General features: G+C 44.6%; 1 long non-coding RNA gene across 1 annotated transcript in view; it reads right to left on the minus strand.

Annotated features, from left to right (window-relative positions):
* The window catches only part of LOC141213642 (uncharacterized), a 21,797-nt gene continuing 3,797 nt past the window's right edge, over positions 1-18,000 (minus strand). The window contains exon 3 of the long non-coding RNA XR_012283065.1: positions 1-672. This is a non-coding gene — a long non-coding RNA (uncharacterized lncRNA). The remainder of the gene's footprint in view (positions 673-18,000) is intronic.

Raw genomic sequence — 18,000 nt, forward strand, 5'->3', positions numbered from 1 at the left:
GTAAATGTATTGACACGACATGTAATGTGCGGCTTCATGCAGCTCGCTCCTGCGCTCCCTCTACTGGTGGCTGCAGGTAGTGCTCTTGTCACCATTTGTACCATGAAGTATATAGATATGGATTATATCATGTGCACTATAGTAGAGACTCCGGGGCACATCCTGTGCTGGGTTTATTGGGGGTGGTTGTTCTATCACAGAGAAGTTTCTAAATAAATATTTATTCCAGATTACAAAGAAAATGAAGAAAGCAGTGACAATAATGAATTGCTGTGCTGGTCCTGGGCTTCTCTCTTCTCTTTTGACCTCATCGCCTTCTGCCTTATGACATCGCTCGATCCGCCACTCGCACCAGCTGCAGCCGATCACTTGAGCAGAGCAGTCGTCTCACCGGCAGATGTGTCCTCCCCTTAGACCCCAAACATGAGCAGCATTTTCTCCAGGCCGCAGATGGAAGATTGTGATTTACTGATCTCAGGCTCCGCACAAAGTGACAGATAAGTATTAATGATCCGTGTCCGTATTCCTCCCTCCACTGTCTTCCCTGCAGTAGAACTTTCTAGGACCCCGGTACAATGGCCGCAGTACTGCAGGATACAAGGATTGCAGCAGGTGTCTCCCCTCACCCCTGGTATCACATCTGTTACTGTGCGGCTGAACCTGCTGCAGGGACTGTGGGAGAAATCAGAAAGACACTGTCCCATATTACTGCCGCCATCCTGGGGACACATTCACAGACAGATTTTGGCCTGGATTTGGGTCAGGAATTTGTAAGCCAAAATCAGGAGTCGGTGCAAAAGAGGTGCAGGTCTCTCCAAGATAGATTTTATCTGTTTGTTTTCTCTTAAAAAATGCTGATTTAATCCATAGTGTATATGTGGTGGTTGCATATCTGTAGTATAGATGTGCTGTCTATTTACACACAGTATGTGAAGTGTATGTGTTAGCCTACCTTCACACATCCACTTTTTAAAGGGAATCTGTCACCACTTTGGAGCTATGGGCATACAGGGTATAGAAAAGTAAATCTATACATACCTGTATGGCCCATGGTAGAGGTCTGAATGCAGAGAAATGTAGTTTTATCTCCTTGGTTTTTCACAAGATACCAAGCTATCCCCACCAATCTGCTTATTATTCCACCAATTCCCCGCCTATGTCCATGTTTACCATATTTCTCCCCCTCCCTGCACTTGACAGGTCCCTGTGACGTGCGCTTTCTTCCCTCACCTCCCGACACAAGCGCAAAGCGCGGCATACCGGGAGCGCTCTTTGTTTTCTCCTGGGCCCGTTTGGCTGAGCACAGTGCCACAGTGACTCCCCGGCGCCTGCGCAATAGAGCACTGTGGCACTGTACTCAGACAAACGGGCCCGGGAGGAAACAAAGCGCCCTCCCTGTGGGGGGACGGCAAGCCTGTGAAAAACCAAGGAGAAAAAACTACATTTCTCTGCATTCAGATCTCTACCATGGCCATACAGGTATGTATAGATTTACTTTTCTGTACCCTGTATGCCCATAGTAGAGGTCTGATAACTCCAAAGTGGTGACAGATTCCCTTTAAGGGCTGCAAAAACGGACACACGCACACCCATTGTATTCAGTGGTGGTGCACGAATGTCGTTTTTTTCACATGGACGACGTGTCCGTGTGAAAAACTTGCAGACATGTAATTTTTTCTAGCAGCACGAAGGAAATGCGTGCGTGCCGCACACGTGCACACTGATGACACACGGTTGACATGTACCAGAATGAAAAGCTCCAGCGCCTGGAAAAGCAGTACAGTTAGCGCCAGGACTGTGGAGTCGGTAAGCCAAACCTCCGACTCCTCAATTTCCATGACACCGACTCCACGACTCCGACTCCCTCATACATGGCTCATGTTTAAGTGATAAATTTACTGTAGCACAGATTCATCTCAGCTAAAAGTCTAGACCCTTAGATCAGGAATAGGACATTTCATAACTTTCCAAAATTCTTATGAAAAAATATTCCCCACAAACTGCATTGAACTATTGTACTCAATTTATTATATATTTTAGGAGTCAGTCAGTCCATTTGATACCGACTCTGACTCCACCAAAATGGACTCTGACTCCACAGCCCTGGTTAGCGCTGATACCGGGTGCTGACAACTGTCATCATCCTCTCCTGGTCTTCCTGTGACTAGCAAGACCAGGCAACGCTGATGACAGTTGCAGTCAGCGCATTAAATAAATGAAAAAAAAAAAACGCCGTGGCTTCTCCCCATATATTTTATCCCCTAGTGACCAAGCCAATTTTGACCTTAAATGGAATCTTTCACCCCCTGGGACTTATCTGACCTACCAATATGGGCATACAGGTGATAGAAATGTAAATCTATTCATACCTGTATGCCTCATATTAGAGGTCTTGTTGCTGTGAAATTTCTTTTTATTCATTCTGATTTCTGATGGCTTGCGGGCCCTGGGCCTGGAATAAATCCCTGCCTCCTATATTACTTATAATGTTTCCCCCCTCCCCTGCACGTCACAGTGCCCTGTGGCGTGCATTTGCGGCGACCAAATCCCGCGCCTGCGCACTTCACATTTTGCAGAAGGCGCACTCCCGTGTTTGGTCATAGTACTGCAGGGATCTTGTGCGCAGGCACCTACAAGTCTCTATGACTTCCCGGTCCGGGATTTGGTCGCCGCAGCTGCACGTCACAGGGCACCGTGACGTGCAGTGGAGTGGGGAAACATTATAAATCACACAGGAGGTGGGGATTTCTTCCGGGCCCAGGGACTGGAACGCATCAGAAACCAGAATGAATAAGAAGACATTTCACAGCAATAAGACCTCTAATATGAGGAATACAGGTATAAATAGATTTACATTTCTGTCACCTGTATGCCCATCTTAGTAGGTCAGATAAGTCCCAAGGGGTAACAGATTCCCCTTAATGACCAAACCAATTTTTACAATTCTGACCAGGGTAAGTTTATGAGGTACTAACCCTGGAACGCTTCAACAGAGCTCACTGATTCTGAGACTGTTTTTTCGTGACATATTGTCCTTCATGGTAGTGGTAAAATTTGTTCAATATGACTTGCGTTTATTGTCAAAAATGTTGAAAATGTTGCAAATTTTCAAATTTGAATTCTTATGCCCTTAAATCAGAGTTATGTCACACAAAATAGTTAATAAATAACATTTCCCACATGTCTACTTTACATCAGCACAATTTTTGAAACAATTATTATATGTTATAAGGGTTAAACGTTGACCTGCGATTTCTCATTTTGTCAACAAAATTTACAAAACCGTTTTTTTTTTTTAGGGACCACATTACATTTGAAGTGATTTTTAGGGGTCTATATGACAGAAAATACCCATAAGTGACACAATTCTAAAAACTGCATCCCTTAAGGTGCTAAAAAACACATTAATATTATTATTATTATTATAGTGCCATTTATTCCATGGCGCTTTACATGTGAAAAAAGGGGTATACCTACAAAAACAATTACAATGATCTTTAACAAAATGTGACGGTGACTGGTACAGGAGGAGCGAGGACCCTGTCCGTGAGGGCTCACAGTCTACAAGGGATGGGTGAGGATACAGTAGGTGAGGGTAGAGCTAGTCGTGCAGGGGTATGGTGGAGCAATGGTTACTGGCTGGAGCAAAGGTTGTAGGCTTGTTGGAAGAGGTGAGTGAGTCTTCAGGTTCCTTTTGAAGGTTTTCACGGTGGGCGAGAGTCTGATGTGTTGGGGTAGAGAGTTCCAGAGTAGTGTGGACGCACGGCAGAAATTTTGTATGCGATTGTGGGAAGAGGAGATAAGAGGGGAGTAGAGCAGGAGATCTTGTGAGGATCGGAGGTTACGTGCAGGTATGTCCCGGGAGACTAGGTCACAGATATATGGAGGAGACAGGTTGTGGATGGCTTTGGGCTTTGTATGCCGTGGTTAGGGTTTTGAACTGGAGTCTGGGTAATGCGGAGCCAGTAAAGGGATTGACAGAGAGGTGAGTCTGGGGAATAGCGTAGGGACAGGTGGATTAGTCGGGCAGCAGAATTTAGGATAGATTGGAGGGGTGCAAGAGTGTTAGAGGGGAGGCCACAGAGAAGGAGGTTGCAGTATTCGAGGCGGGAGATGATGAGGGTGTGCACTAGTGTTTTTGCAAATTCATGGTTGAGGAATGTGCGGAATCGGGAGATATTTTTGAGTTGGAGTCGGCAGGAAGTGGAAAGGGTTTGGATATGTGGTTTGAAGAAGAGATCAGAGTCCAGGGTTACCCCAAGGCAACGAGCTTGCGGGACTTGGGAGAGTGAGCAGCCATTGACGTTTATAGATAGGTCAGATGGGGGGGGGGTAAATAAGATGGTGGAAAGATGATGAATTCTGTTTTATCCTTGTTAAGTTTTAGAAATCTAGCAGAGAAGAAGGATGAAATTACAGACAGACATTATGGGATTTTGGTTAGTAGGGAGGAGATATCAAGTCCAGAGAGGTAGTGTCATTAGCATAAATGACACACAGATCAAGACGTTTATTAATCCTTAAGGTGCTTCATTTTTTCCTTCCACATTGCTTTAGTTCATGTGAACATTTAACTTTTTTCACAAATTTTTTTTACTACAGGCCTTACATTTTTCTATTTTCACAAGGGTAACAAGAGAAAATGGACCACAAAATTTGTTGTGCAATTTCTCCTGAGCACGCAAATACTCCATATGTAGGGCGAAAACTACTGTTTGGGTGCACGGCAGAGTTCGGAAGGGAAGGAGCACTGTTTGACTTTTAGAATGCAAAAAAGGCTCGAATTGAGAAAAGACGCCATGTCGCATTTGGAGAGCCCCTGATGTGCCTAAACAATGGAAACCCCCCACAACTGACCCCATTTTGAAAACTAGACCCCTCAAGATTTTATCCAGGGGCACACAGCAGGGGTTGGATTGGAAAGAGCGCTACTTTACTTTTAGAGTGCAGATTTTTTTGAATAGATTGTGGGCTCCATTAGCTGAGCCCTTGAGGTGCCAGAACAGCAGAATTCACCAAGAGTGACCCCATATTAGAAACTTTACTGCCTAAGAAACCACAGATTTTGCTAGAATAGTTTGCGTGCAACATTTGCGGAGCCCCGAAGTTGCCAGAACAGCAGAAAAAAACAAAAAGTGACCCCATTGTAGAAATTGCACCTCTCAATGAATTCATCTATGGCTGCAGTTACTATTCTGTGACACCCACGCCAATCTTTTTTTTCTGGAGAATTGCAAATATGCCAGTTTAGTGCCCATACATTGTGCCCCCATATATTGTAGCGCCCCCATACATTGTGACCAGCTTGTGATTCAGGAGACACAAGCACCCCGTAAATTGTTAAGTGCTCTCTCCACACTACAATAATGCCAAACATGTGGCCGCTTACTGTGATTTAGGCACAGTGGGACTTAAAAGGAGTGGGGCATTTGGATTTGGGAGCGCAGAAGTCACTGGATTTTATTTGCGGAAGCCATGTTGCTTTTCCTGAGTCTTTCTATAGTTCCAGAGACAGATGACGGACCTGAGTGGGGGCTGTTTTTTTGCAGGATAAATTGTTTTTTTTTATTGGTAACATTTTGGGGTACATAATATTTTTATTATATTATAGAATATTTTATTCTGGCATTTGGCAAATATTAAAATTTATGGTAATCCTAATTGACCTAAAACAGGAAAGGTTTATTCTGACTTCATGTCAGATATTGAGAAAAACATGCATATGTGACTTTTTATATAGTGTATGTAAACTTCTTGTTTCAACTGTAGATAAGTTCCTTTAGGGGTCTGGTTTCCAAAATACTGTCACTTGTGGGGGGTTTCTACTGTTTAGCCACATCAGGGGCTCCTCAAACGTGACATGGCTTCCGCTAATTATTCAAGCAAATTTTACATTCGTAAAGTCAAATGGCGCTCCTTCCCTTCCGTGCCCTGCCGTGTGCCCAAACACTGGTCCCCCCCCCACATATGGGGTATCGGCATACTCAGGAAAAACTGAACAACAAATTGCATGGTGCAATTTCTCCTGTTACCCTTATGAAAATGCAAAATTGGGGGCTGAAAAACATTTTTGTGGGAAAAATGTAAAAATTTTATTTTTACGGCTCAATGTTATAAACTTCTGTAAAGCACCTGGTGGTTCAAGGTGTTCACAACACATCTAGATAAATTCCCTGAGGGGTCTAGTTTCCAAAATGGTGTCACTTGTGGGGAGTTTACACTGTTTAGGCACATCAGGGGCTCCCCAAACGCTACCTGGCATTCACTAATTATTCAAGCAAATTTTGCATTCAAAAAAGTCAAATGGCGCTCCTTCCCTTCCGAGCCCTGCAGTGTGCCCAAATGCTGGTTTTCCCCCATATCTGGGGTATCGGCTTACTCAGGAGAAACTGAACAAATTGCATGTTGCATCCCTTATGAAAATGCATAATTGAGGGCTGAAAAAATTTTTGTGGAAAAAATGTGAACATTTTATTTTTACGGCTCAATGTTATAAATTTCTGTGGGTTCAAGGTGTTCACCACACATCTAGATAAGTTCCCTGAGGGGTCTAGTTTCCAAAATGGTGTCATTTGTGGGGGGGTTTCCACTGTTTACCTCTTTGTCAAATGGCCAGCTGTGAACTGCGTTAACTTTAGGGAGTTCACAGCAGGGTTTCTGTAAATTTGTCTTCAAATATGTATATGTGCGTATTGTTATGATCTGCTACAAGAGCTAAGGAAAGATAGGAAATCTGTCCCTACAATAGGACTAAGCTGATTCCCTACGATGCAGCGGGCAACCTGTTCCTTGTGAACAGACCCGCCTTCGTCCTCGGCTAGTCTGAACGCAGACCTATAGATATAAGGAAGGAGTCCCTACAAGAACTAAGGACTGGGATAAAGTTGGACACCTCCTAGCAGAAGTTGGAGCGGAGCAAAGACAAACAGACAAATAGTACTTAGAGGTCCAAGGGCCCAGCAAACTATAGAGATAGGTACAAAGCACCTGGCTAGCTTAAGAGTAATAGTAACACTGAAGTCCAGCAAAGCCAGAAGGGCGGAGCTGGAATAAATAGGCAGAAAGTCATGTGACCACAAAATAGATAAAAACTAACAGAAGGGTTCTAACATCTATCCTGTATGTGTACTTATCTGTGTATATTTTTGTATATGTGCGTGTCTCCGTGTCCATGTCTGCGTATTGTATGTGTGCTTGTCTGTGTATGAGTGCATGTCTATGTACCGTACGTCACGTCTGCGTCCTTTGTGTGTGCATAACTCACTCACTGACACACACATGCACACACTCCCCGACTCTCTTTTTCTCTTTCTTGCATTCACAAACATTCTTTCACACTCTCCTACACACACACTCACTATCATGTGCATACACTCACACAACCTTTCTCTCACTCTCCTACACACACTCTCAGACACACTCACACAAACTCACTATCACATGCGCACACTCACTCACTGTAAAACACACACATACACACTATCACGCGCACACACACACATTGTCTATCAAACACTGTCATGCACACACACACCCTCTCTCACACACTCACTATCACGCATGCATACACGATCTCGCACAAGCACGCTGGCACAAGCACGCTGGCACTCACATAAAAACACTCACACAAGCATGCACACACAAACTCACACACACGCTTACAGAAACAGGCTCCCACAAACACGCTGACACAAAGACGCTGACACTCTCACAAACATGCTCACACTCTCACAAACACGCTCGCATAAACACGCTCGCACAAACACACTCGCACAAACAATTGTTTGATAGGCAAACATCACATCTAGAGTTTGCAAGATATACCTTCCAGCTACTTAATGTAAAATAGAAGCAAATTCTTTGAAGATTACGTCTACCTAAATGGAAGAAAACGCATCTATCTTGGTGATGGATAGGACAGCTTGAGGGGATATGGAGGAGGCTGTTTTTTTGATAGCAAAATGTTTAAATTACACCTAATAATTTATAGAAAGTATCAGATTTTTCTAACTATTGAACTCACCTTAATTTAAAACACACCCCAGGTTTAGATAGTAACAAAATAGGAGCAATACTTTTGCAACTGATTTAAATTTCCTGGAGGTGTAAATTTGGGAAGGATTTGATAATACTAACTTTACTTTACACACACACATACACACACACACACACACACACACACTCTTTCACATACTGTCTCTCACACACACACAGTCACTCAAACACACAAACAGACTCACACAACACTCTCACACAACACTCTCACACAACACTCTCACACAAACACAAGCACACACTCTCACACAAACACATGCACACACTCTCACACAAACACATGCACACACTCTCCCACAAACACATGCACACACTCTCACACAAACACACAAACGCGCTGGCACAAACACAAATGCTCACACAAACATGATCACACTCTCACACAAACACGCTCACACAACACTTACACTTACACAAACACGCTCACAAAAAGACGCTCACACAAATACTCACATAAACACGCTCGCACAAACACGCTCGCACAAACACGCTCGCACAAACACGCTCGCACAAACACACTGACCCATCCACACTTGCACAAACACACTGACACAAACACGCTTGCACAAACACGCTTGCACAAACACGCTGACCCATCCACACTTGCACAAACCTCACACAAATCTCCTCACACGCTCACACTCTCACACAAACCCGCTTACACCAACACTCTCTCACAAGCACGCTCACACAAACATGCTGACACTCACACAAACACACAAGCATGCACACACAAACACGATCACAATCTCACACACGCTTACACAAACACGCTCACACAAACACACTTACACCATCAGGCTCACACAAACAGGCTCACACACTCATACAAACACGCTGACAAACAAGCTGACACAAACAAGCTGACGCTCTCACACAAACAGGCTCACACTCTCACACAAACTGACTCACAAACACTCTTACACAAACACGCTCACACAACACTCACACGCTTACACAAACACGCTCACACAAACACACTCACATAAAAACACTCTCACACAAACACGCTGACAACGCTCACACAAACACGCTCACACTCACACAAACACGCACACAAACGCGCTGACACAAAGATGCTGACACAAAAAAGTCTGATACAAACGCTGACACAAACACACAAACACTGTTAGAAAAAACTAACAGGAGGGTTCTATCTTGTGTTTGTGGTCTCGTGACCATCTGCCTATATATTTCAGCTCCGCCCTTCTGGCTTTGCTGGACTTCAGTGTTGTTTTGACTGTCTCTAGCCAGGTGCTTCGGTGCCTATCTGTCTAGTTCGCTTGGTCCTCTGGACCTCTAGTACTTTTTGTCAGTTTGTCTTTTGTGCTCTGCAACAACTTCTGTTTAGGAGGTGTCCCATTTTTGTCACAGTCCTTAGTTCATTTAGGGACCCCTTCCTTAAATCTATAGGTCTCCGTTCAGACTAGCCGAGGACGAAGGTGGGTCTGTTCACAAGGAACAGGCAGCCCGCTACATCGTAGGGATTCAGCTTAGTCTTACTGTAGGGACAGCTTTCCCTTATCTTTCCTTAGTTTATGTTGCAGATCATAACAGTAAGTCCAGCCCAAAAAAAAAAAAACTAAAAAGGAAAGAAATTAGGGGATCAGTATGGTTTCTGTCCAGGAGTTGGCTCAATGCCTGCAGGGATTGTCTCTGGAGGTGGCCGAGCTTCAGCAACACGTGAGTAGCTGTCCTGGAGCGCATTTTGTCGAACCCAAGGTAGGACTGCCTGATGTTTTTTATGGTAAACAGCAAGATTTTTTTTTTCCTTTAAAAATGCTTGTTTGTTATATTTTCGTTTGAGACCAAGGTCCTCTGGGAATGAATCACAGCACATTGGTTTTATTATATCACTTTTGCGCAAAGAACTACAGGGGTGGGCCTTTTCTGTCCAACCTAATGATCCGTGTTTAAGTTCTGTTGAAGAATTTTTTTCTGCTATGGGGCTATTATATGACGATCCTGATCGAATCTCATCTGCTGAATCAGAACTTAGACGTTTGAATCAGGGGTCAGATGATGATGAAAATTATTGCACACACTTCAGGAGATGGGCCTTAGAAGTTAAATGGAATGATTCGGCGCTGAGATGTTTATTTCTTGCTGATCTGAGTGAAAGGGTTAAGGATTTGCTAATTGCATTCCCTGTACCTGAGACTCTACAGGAAGCTATGCAGTTAGCTGTTCGTATTGACAGGAGACTGAGGTCCAGGGTTAATGATGTAAAAACTCCTGTAACTTCAGGTCCTAGTTCCCAGAAAATCTGCTCTGTCAGCGGAGAACCGATGGAGGTTGGGGCGAGGTCACTCCGCTCTCAGGAAAGATCGGAGATTCACCGAAGGTTTGTGTCTTTATTGTGGTAAAGCCGACCATTTGATTAAGTATTGTGAGCATCGTTTAAGTAAAGAAAAAAAAAAAGGTCAGTTACATCTGCATAGCTTTTTTACGCTCTGCAGGAGTGTTTCTTTCTGGGAGTACTACTCTGCAAGGAGATTTGATTGAATTTCAGGTATTTGTGGATTGTGGTTCAACACTTAATGTGATTGATAAAGGGTTTTTGGAAAAACTTAAATTGAAATCCAAACCGTTGCCATCACCTATTTCTGTGGTTGCAATTGATAACACTCCTTTGAAATGTATTACTCACAAGACTGCTGCATTTCCTGTCACTTTCAATGGAGGTCACCAAGAAATTTTGGACTTGGTTGTTTCGGATAATTTGCCCTCTCCAGTTGTTCTAGGATTGCCTTGGTTAAAACTGCACAATCCTTTATTGGACTGGTCTACTAATGTGATTAAGTCTTGGAGTCCGAAGTGCTGTGATAAATGTTGTAATGGTCGCATTGCAGCTGTGGAAAAAGGAGAATTACCATACCTATTCAAGATTTTTGGAGGTTTTTTTCGGAGGAGGAGTCGCAAGTTTTACCTCCTCATAGGGATTATGATTGCGCCATTGAGTTTGTTCCAGGTGCTACTCTTCCCAAAAGTTTCTTGTTTAATCTGACTATCCCTGAAAGAAAGGCCTTGGAGGAGTACATAGAGGCTAGCCTGGCTGCTGGTCACATTAGACCTTCTAAGTCACTTGTGGCAGTTGGATTCTTCTTTGTTAAAAATAAGGACGGCGGTTTACGTCCATGTCTGGATTTTCGTGAAATTAATAAGATTACCGTACGCAATTCCTACCCATTGCCGTTAATTCCTGACTTGTTTAACCAGTTAGTGGGAGCCAAGTGGTTCTCCAAAACTGATCTCCGGGGGGCATACAATTTGTTACGTGTGAAGGAGGGTGATGAATGGAAAACTGCCTTTAACACTCCGGTAGGTCATTTTGAGAATCTGGTGATGCCTTTTGGTCTTACCAATGCACCTGCATTTTTTCAGAACCTTATTAATGACATCCTGAGACCTTTGATTGGTAAGAATGTGGTTGTGTATTTGGATGACATTTTGATTTATTCGCCAGATCTAGATTCCCATTGGCAGAGTGTACGTGAAGTTTTGCAGTTATTGAGTGATAATTCACTCTTTGCTAAGCTGGAGAAATGTAAGTTCGCTGTGCAGAAAATTAGTTTTTTGGGCTACATTGTCTCCAGCGAGGGCTTTGAGATGGACCCGGTGAAGGTTCAGGCTGTGCAGGAATGGCCTAGGCCTATTGGTTTGAAATCTATACAGAGATTTTTGGGTTTTGCCAATTATTACAGGAAATTCATTAAGAATTTTTCTGTAATTGTTAAACCTCTAACCGATCTCACCAGGAAAGGGGCGAATATGGCCCAGTGGACTACTGAGGCCATTGAAGCGTTTGAGTATCTCAAAAGAGAGGTTCAGTTCTGCCCCTATCCTTATTGAGCCTGATGAGACCAAGCCTTTTTTGGTCGAGGTCGATGCTTCATCGGTGGGGGTCGGAGCAGTTTTGTCTCAGGAGAATAAGGGTGGAGTACATCCTTGTGCCTTCTTTTCGAAAACCGAACTGAATTATGATGTTGGAAATCGGGAGTTGCTGGATATTAAACTTGCGTTTGAACATTGGCGTCATTTTTTGGAAGGCGCTAGATTTCCTATTCAGGTTTTCACAGATCATAAGAATCTGATCTATCTGGATGCTGCCAAGCGCTTGAATGCCCGTCAAGCTAGGTGGGCACATTTTTTTTCTCGGTTTCATTTTTCTGTTACCTATATCCCTGGTACTAAGAATGTTAAAGCCGATGCTTTATCTCACAGCTTCTCTCCTACGGTTGGTGCCGAAGAGGAGGAGAGCATTTTACGGAAAGGAGTTGTGGTGGCGGCTTTGGACTCCGTTTTGGAGAATGGGATTCTGAAAGCTCAAGATGATGCTCCATCTAACAGTCCCAATGGGAGGTTGTTCGTGCCTAGAGCCTTTAGGAGAGATTTGTTTGTGGAGTGTCATGAGTCTCGGTTGGCAAGTCATCCAGGAATTTTGGAAACTAAGCGACTTATCAGTTGCAGTTTTTGGTGGCCTGGATGGCAGAAGGAAGTCTTCAAGTGGGTGCGTCAATGTACTGTGGGTGCTAGGTCAAAGGCTTTACATACTCCTGCTGTGGGATTGCTTTACCCTCTGGAGGTTCCTAGTGCACCTTGGACGCATCTCACAATGGATTTCATTACTGATCTTCCTGTGTCCAAGGGTTTTACTGTCATCTGGGTGGTCGTGGGCCGTTTTAGTAAGATGTGTCATTTGGTTCCATTCTTTAAGTTGCCCTGCACCAAGACACTCGCTAAGGCGTTTGTTAAGCAGATTGTCAAGCTCCATGGCGCTCCCACGGATATTGTTTCTGATAGAGGACCTTAGTTTGTGGCTCGCTTTTGGCGTGCTTTTTGTGACAGGTTGGGAGTCCATTTGTCATTTTTGTCTGGTTATCATCCTGAGTCTAATGGACAGACTGAAAGAAAGAACCAGGATGTTGAACAGTTTTTGCGTTGTTTTGTGGCAGACAATCAAGAGGTGTGGTGTGAGTTTCTGCCTCTCGCAGAATTTGCTCTTAACAATCATACATCCTCCTCTGCTGGGTGTTCTCCTTTTTTTTTTGTTGTACTGGGAGACATCCGTATTTTGGTTCGTTTTTCAACTTAGGGTCGGCGGTGCCGGAGGAGGAGAATTTTTCCGGTGATTTGGAGAGAGTTTGGACTAATGTAATTTGCAACCTTCAAGAGGCTAACAACAAGTCCAAGAAGTATTTTGACAGGAAACGTAAAGAGGTTTTGTTTACTGTGGGTGACATGGTTTGGTTGTCCTCAAAGAACTTGCGGTTGAGGATTCCCTCTAAAAAACTGGGTCCTAAGCTTGTGGGTCCATTTAAAGTGCTTCAGGTAGTTAACCCGTCTGCTGTTAGGTTGGATGTCCCTACTTCCTGGAAGATTAATCCTGTGTTTCATGTCTCCTTGTTGAAAAAGGCTGATGTATCTGATAGGGACGCCACTCTCACAGTTCCTCCTGTGGTGGAAGACGGCGAATATGAAATTTCTCTTATCTTGAATTCTAGATGGCATAGAGGGAGATTACAGTATCTTGTCTCCTGGAAGGGTTTCGGTCCCGAAGGCAACTCCTGGGTAAGGACGGATGATGTCTCTGCTCCTAGGTTTGTTAAAGCTTTCCACAGGAGGTTTCCGGATAGGCCTGGGCCTGGAGGATCCAGAGGCTCCTCATAAAAGAGGGGGTACTGTTAGAACCCTTCTGTTTGTTTTTTTTTTATCTTGGGTTTTGCGGTCACCTGACCATCTGCCTTTATATTCCAGCTCTGCCCTCCTGGCTGTGCTGGACTTCAGTGTTTGACTTTCTCTAGCCTGGTGCTTCGGTGCCTTTCTCTGTCAGTTCGCTTGGTCCTCTGGGACCTCTAGTACTTTTTGTCAGTTTGTCTTTTTGTGTTCTGCAACAACTTCTGTTTAGGAGGTGTCCCATTTTTGTCCCAGTCCTTAGTTCTTTTAGGGACCCTAGGGACCCCTCCCTTAATTCTATAGGTCTTCGTTCAGACAAGTCGAGGACTAAGGAGGGTATGTTCACTAGGAACAGGCTGCCCGCTACATCGTAGGAATTCAGCTTAGTCTTACTGTAGGGACAGCTTTCCCCTATCTTTCCTTAGTACTTGTTTCAGATCATAACAGCCAACAAAGTGAACAACACTCTCCAGGAGGTAGGCGCATCAATATCCAAATCTACCATAAAGAGAAGACTGCATGAAAGTAAATACAGAGGGTTCACTGCATGGTGCAAGCCACTCATAAGCATCAAGAATAAAAAGGCTAGACTGGACTTTGCTAAAAAAAACATCTAAAAAAGCCAGCACAGTTCTGGAAGAACATTCTTTGGACAGATGAAACCAAGATCAACCTCTACCAGAATGATGGAAAGAGAGAAGTATGGCGAAGGCGTGGTACAGCTCATGATCCAAAGCATACCACATCATCTGTAAAACACGGCGGAGGCAGTGTGATGGCTTGGGCATGCATGGCTGCCAGTGGCACTGGGTCACTAGTGTTTATTGAAGATGTGACACAGGACAGAAGCAGCCAAATGAATTCTGATTTATTAAGAGCCATACTGTGTGCTCAGATCCAGCCAAATGCAGCCCAACTGATTGGTCGTCGTTTCATACTACAGATGGACAATGACCCAAAACATAAAGCCAAAGCAACCCAGGAGTTTATTAAAGCAAAGAAGTGGAATATTCTTGAATGGCCAAGTCAGTCACCTGATCTCAACCCAATTGAGCATGCATTTCACTTGTTAAAGACTAAACTTCAGAGAGAAAGGTCCACAAACAAACAGCAACTGAAAACCACCACAGTGAAGGCCTGGCAGAGCATCAAAAAGGAGGAAACACAGCGTCTGGTGATGTCCATGATTTCAAGACTTCAGGCAGTCATTGCCAACAAAGGGTTTTCAACCAAGTACTAGAAATGAACATTTTATTTACAATTATTTAATCTGTCCAATTACTTTTGGTCCCTTTAAAAACAGGGTGGCACATGTTAAGGAGCTGAAACTCCTAAACCCTTCATCCAATTTTAATGTGGATACCCTCAAATGAAAGCTGAAAGTCTGAACTTCAACTGCATCTGAATTGTTTTGTTTAAAATTCATTGTGGTAATGTCTAGAACCAAAATTAGAAAAATGTCTCTGTCCAAATATATATGGACCTAACTGTAGGTGGATAGATAGATGCACATACACATAGATAGATGTTTCATAGCTAGGAGATAGATATAGATAGATTATGTGACAGATATTTAATATTGTAAGGTGATCACAGGGGAGATGTGTCATCCAGTTTGTAAAGCTTGGTGATATGAACCCGGAATTAATGCTCCAATGTCACAGATGCTGAGAGACTTAAATTAACTTTAACAGGGCTGTGTTTTTTTGTGAACAGCTAAAGAGATGGGCGGGATGGCTGTTCACCATATCTCCACCTCAGGGTGTGGTCCATAGAGATATATAGATATAGACATACATAGATAAATAGATAGCTAGATAGATATGAGATACATAGATGATAGATACATATGAGATACATCAATGAGACATACATGAGATAGATAGAAATGACACACATACATTAAATATAGATTGAGACACAGACAAATAACATGATATAGACAGATATATGATAGATCAATATAAAATACATATATAATAGATACAGGGATAGATAGATAGACATAGATTATAGAATAAAATGTGTTTTTTTGTCCTTATGTGGATACAATGTTAATAAAATGTTACCTTTATCTACTTTGCTTTCTTTTTAACAAAGGGGGAGGGATGAGTGCACTTAGGAAAGGGGACACACAGGGGGGAGACAGCTCAAACGAAAGAACAAAAGAGGGAAGAAGACAGCACAGGGGTGGAGAGAGATAGCAGACAAGGGGGATAGTACGTGGGGTACACAGGTCAAAGAAGAGAGCACAGACGGGAAAAAAAGAGAAAGTGGATAGGTGGGTGAGCACATGGGGGAAAAAGAGAAAGTGGATAGGTGGGTGAGCACATGGGGGGGGGGGGGGGATTCTCAATGCTGCAAAGCCTGCCCCCATCGTGACATTACCACCCTCCCGATGCCATAGCATCGGGCCTAAATCTAGTAATTATATATTACAGTATTTTAAACCTGTGTCCGAACTTCATCATATGAATGTCGTTGTTTGTTCTACGGGGTTTTGGAGGGAGAAGAGGCAACTGGATCATATTGACAACTTTTAACGTTGAAACCAATACCCTTCCCACATCGCTTGCCAAAGAAACAAAACAAACAAAAATAAAAGGATTTGCGTTTGTTATGCACACGCCCGGGCTAAGCGGCGTGTGCGTGTGATTGGTAGTGATTCCACTGGACCGTGCCGGAGAGTGAATGCCTGGAGGGGCGTAACTAGGTATTCACCCGATCCGACCAGGGTCGCACGACGGCATACGACGCCAGTGCACCAAGGAGGAACCGAGCAGAGGGACCAGGTGCTACTCCAGGACAGACCCCGGACACGGCTGTTGACCCACACAGGGGAATACAGGAACAGACTGGTAGGCTGGCACACTGACTGGTGGGTATAGGCAGGCACGACTGGTATGCAGGCAGGCGGGTAAGCAGGCAGGGGGGTATAGGCAAGCACAGCAAGAGTGCAGACAGGGAGGCACTAGCAGGTAGGAACACAGGCGGGATAGGACCCAGTACACACCGGGACTCAGGAACAATACAGGCAGAAGGGTACAGGCAGGGCAGGACAGGACTGCCGGAGCAGCGGGCAGAAGCAGGGCAGGACAGGACTGCCGGAGCAGCGGGCAGAAGCAGGGCAGGACAGGACTGCCGGAGCAGCGGGCAGAAGCAGGGCAGGACAGGACTGCCGGAGCAGCGGGCAGAAGCAGGGCAGGACAGGACTGCCGGAGCAGCGGGCAGAAGCAGGGCAGGACAGGACTCTGTTCACACGGAACAGACAGGAAGGGAAAGACAGAGCCAGACACCCACAGGGTACTTGCAGTGAAGTAGCGAGTGGACCACAAACTCACAAACGGGAGTACAGAGACAACAGGCAGGAGTTAGGTACGAGTTCAGACTCTGCAGAAAAAGGAAGGGAACGGACATAGAGGAAAAACAGGTAAAGGATAGGAGAGAGTTCAGACTGGAACTGAGTGTACGGAGGAGACCGACACTGCAGCGGGATACAGGAGCGGGTCTGGGAATACTGCCCCCAGAGAGGCGGGACGAACAGGCAAGGAGCGTGTTCAGACAGGACAGACAAGATACACAGAAAGGACTCAGTTCAGACACGGGAACTAATACCGCAAAGCAGGAGACATACAGGACTCAGTTCAGACACGGGAACTAATACCGCAAATCAGGAGACATACAGGACACAGTTCAGACACGGGAGCTGATACCGCAAAGCAGGAGACATACAGGACTAAGTTCAGACAGGCCTGGAAATACAGCCTCCAGGAAAGGCAGACAAGGAAACAAAGACGGGACCTGGCACCTTCAGAGTGCAAACACACACTGAAGGAAAACACTATGCTCAGGCAGGGATAGAAGGGAGCTGCTGAGCTATATACCAAGTGTCAGACAGCAATAGGCTGAGGACGCACAAGGGGTGTGACCCACAGCAGGTACAAAAAGCAGGAAGTGATCGGGCGCCGCCCTTAAGCAGCAGAGACAGACACAAACAGACAGCATGGAGGGAAGCCAGAGAGACATTCTGGACAGGAGATCAAGTGCGCGCTCCTGCACAGTGGGAAATGGACCACTATGCAAGGACGCCGCCAGGTATGTTACAGTACCTCCCCCCTTACGCCCCCTCTTCTTCAGGCCTGCCAGAATCTTCCGCAGGGAATTCGAGGACCAGTCGTTCACTGGGTTGGAGGGGGACAGAGACTTGAGGGTAATCTCTGCTTCGAGGTACATCTTGTCAAGCTCACAGGAAAAAATAGACGGGTTATC

This window comes from Phyllobates terribilis, unplaced genomic scaffold, assembly GCF_046119375.1.
Source record: "Phyllobates terribilis strain yellow unplaced genomic scaffold, ASM4611937v1 Scaffold_200__1_contigs__length_3551848, whole genome shotgun sequence".
Classification (NCBI taxonomy): Eukaryota; Metazoa; Chordata; class Amphibia; order Anura; family Dendrobatidae; genus Phyllobates; species Phyllobates terribilis.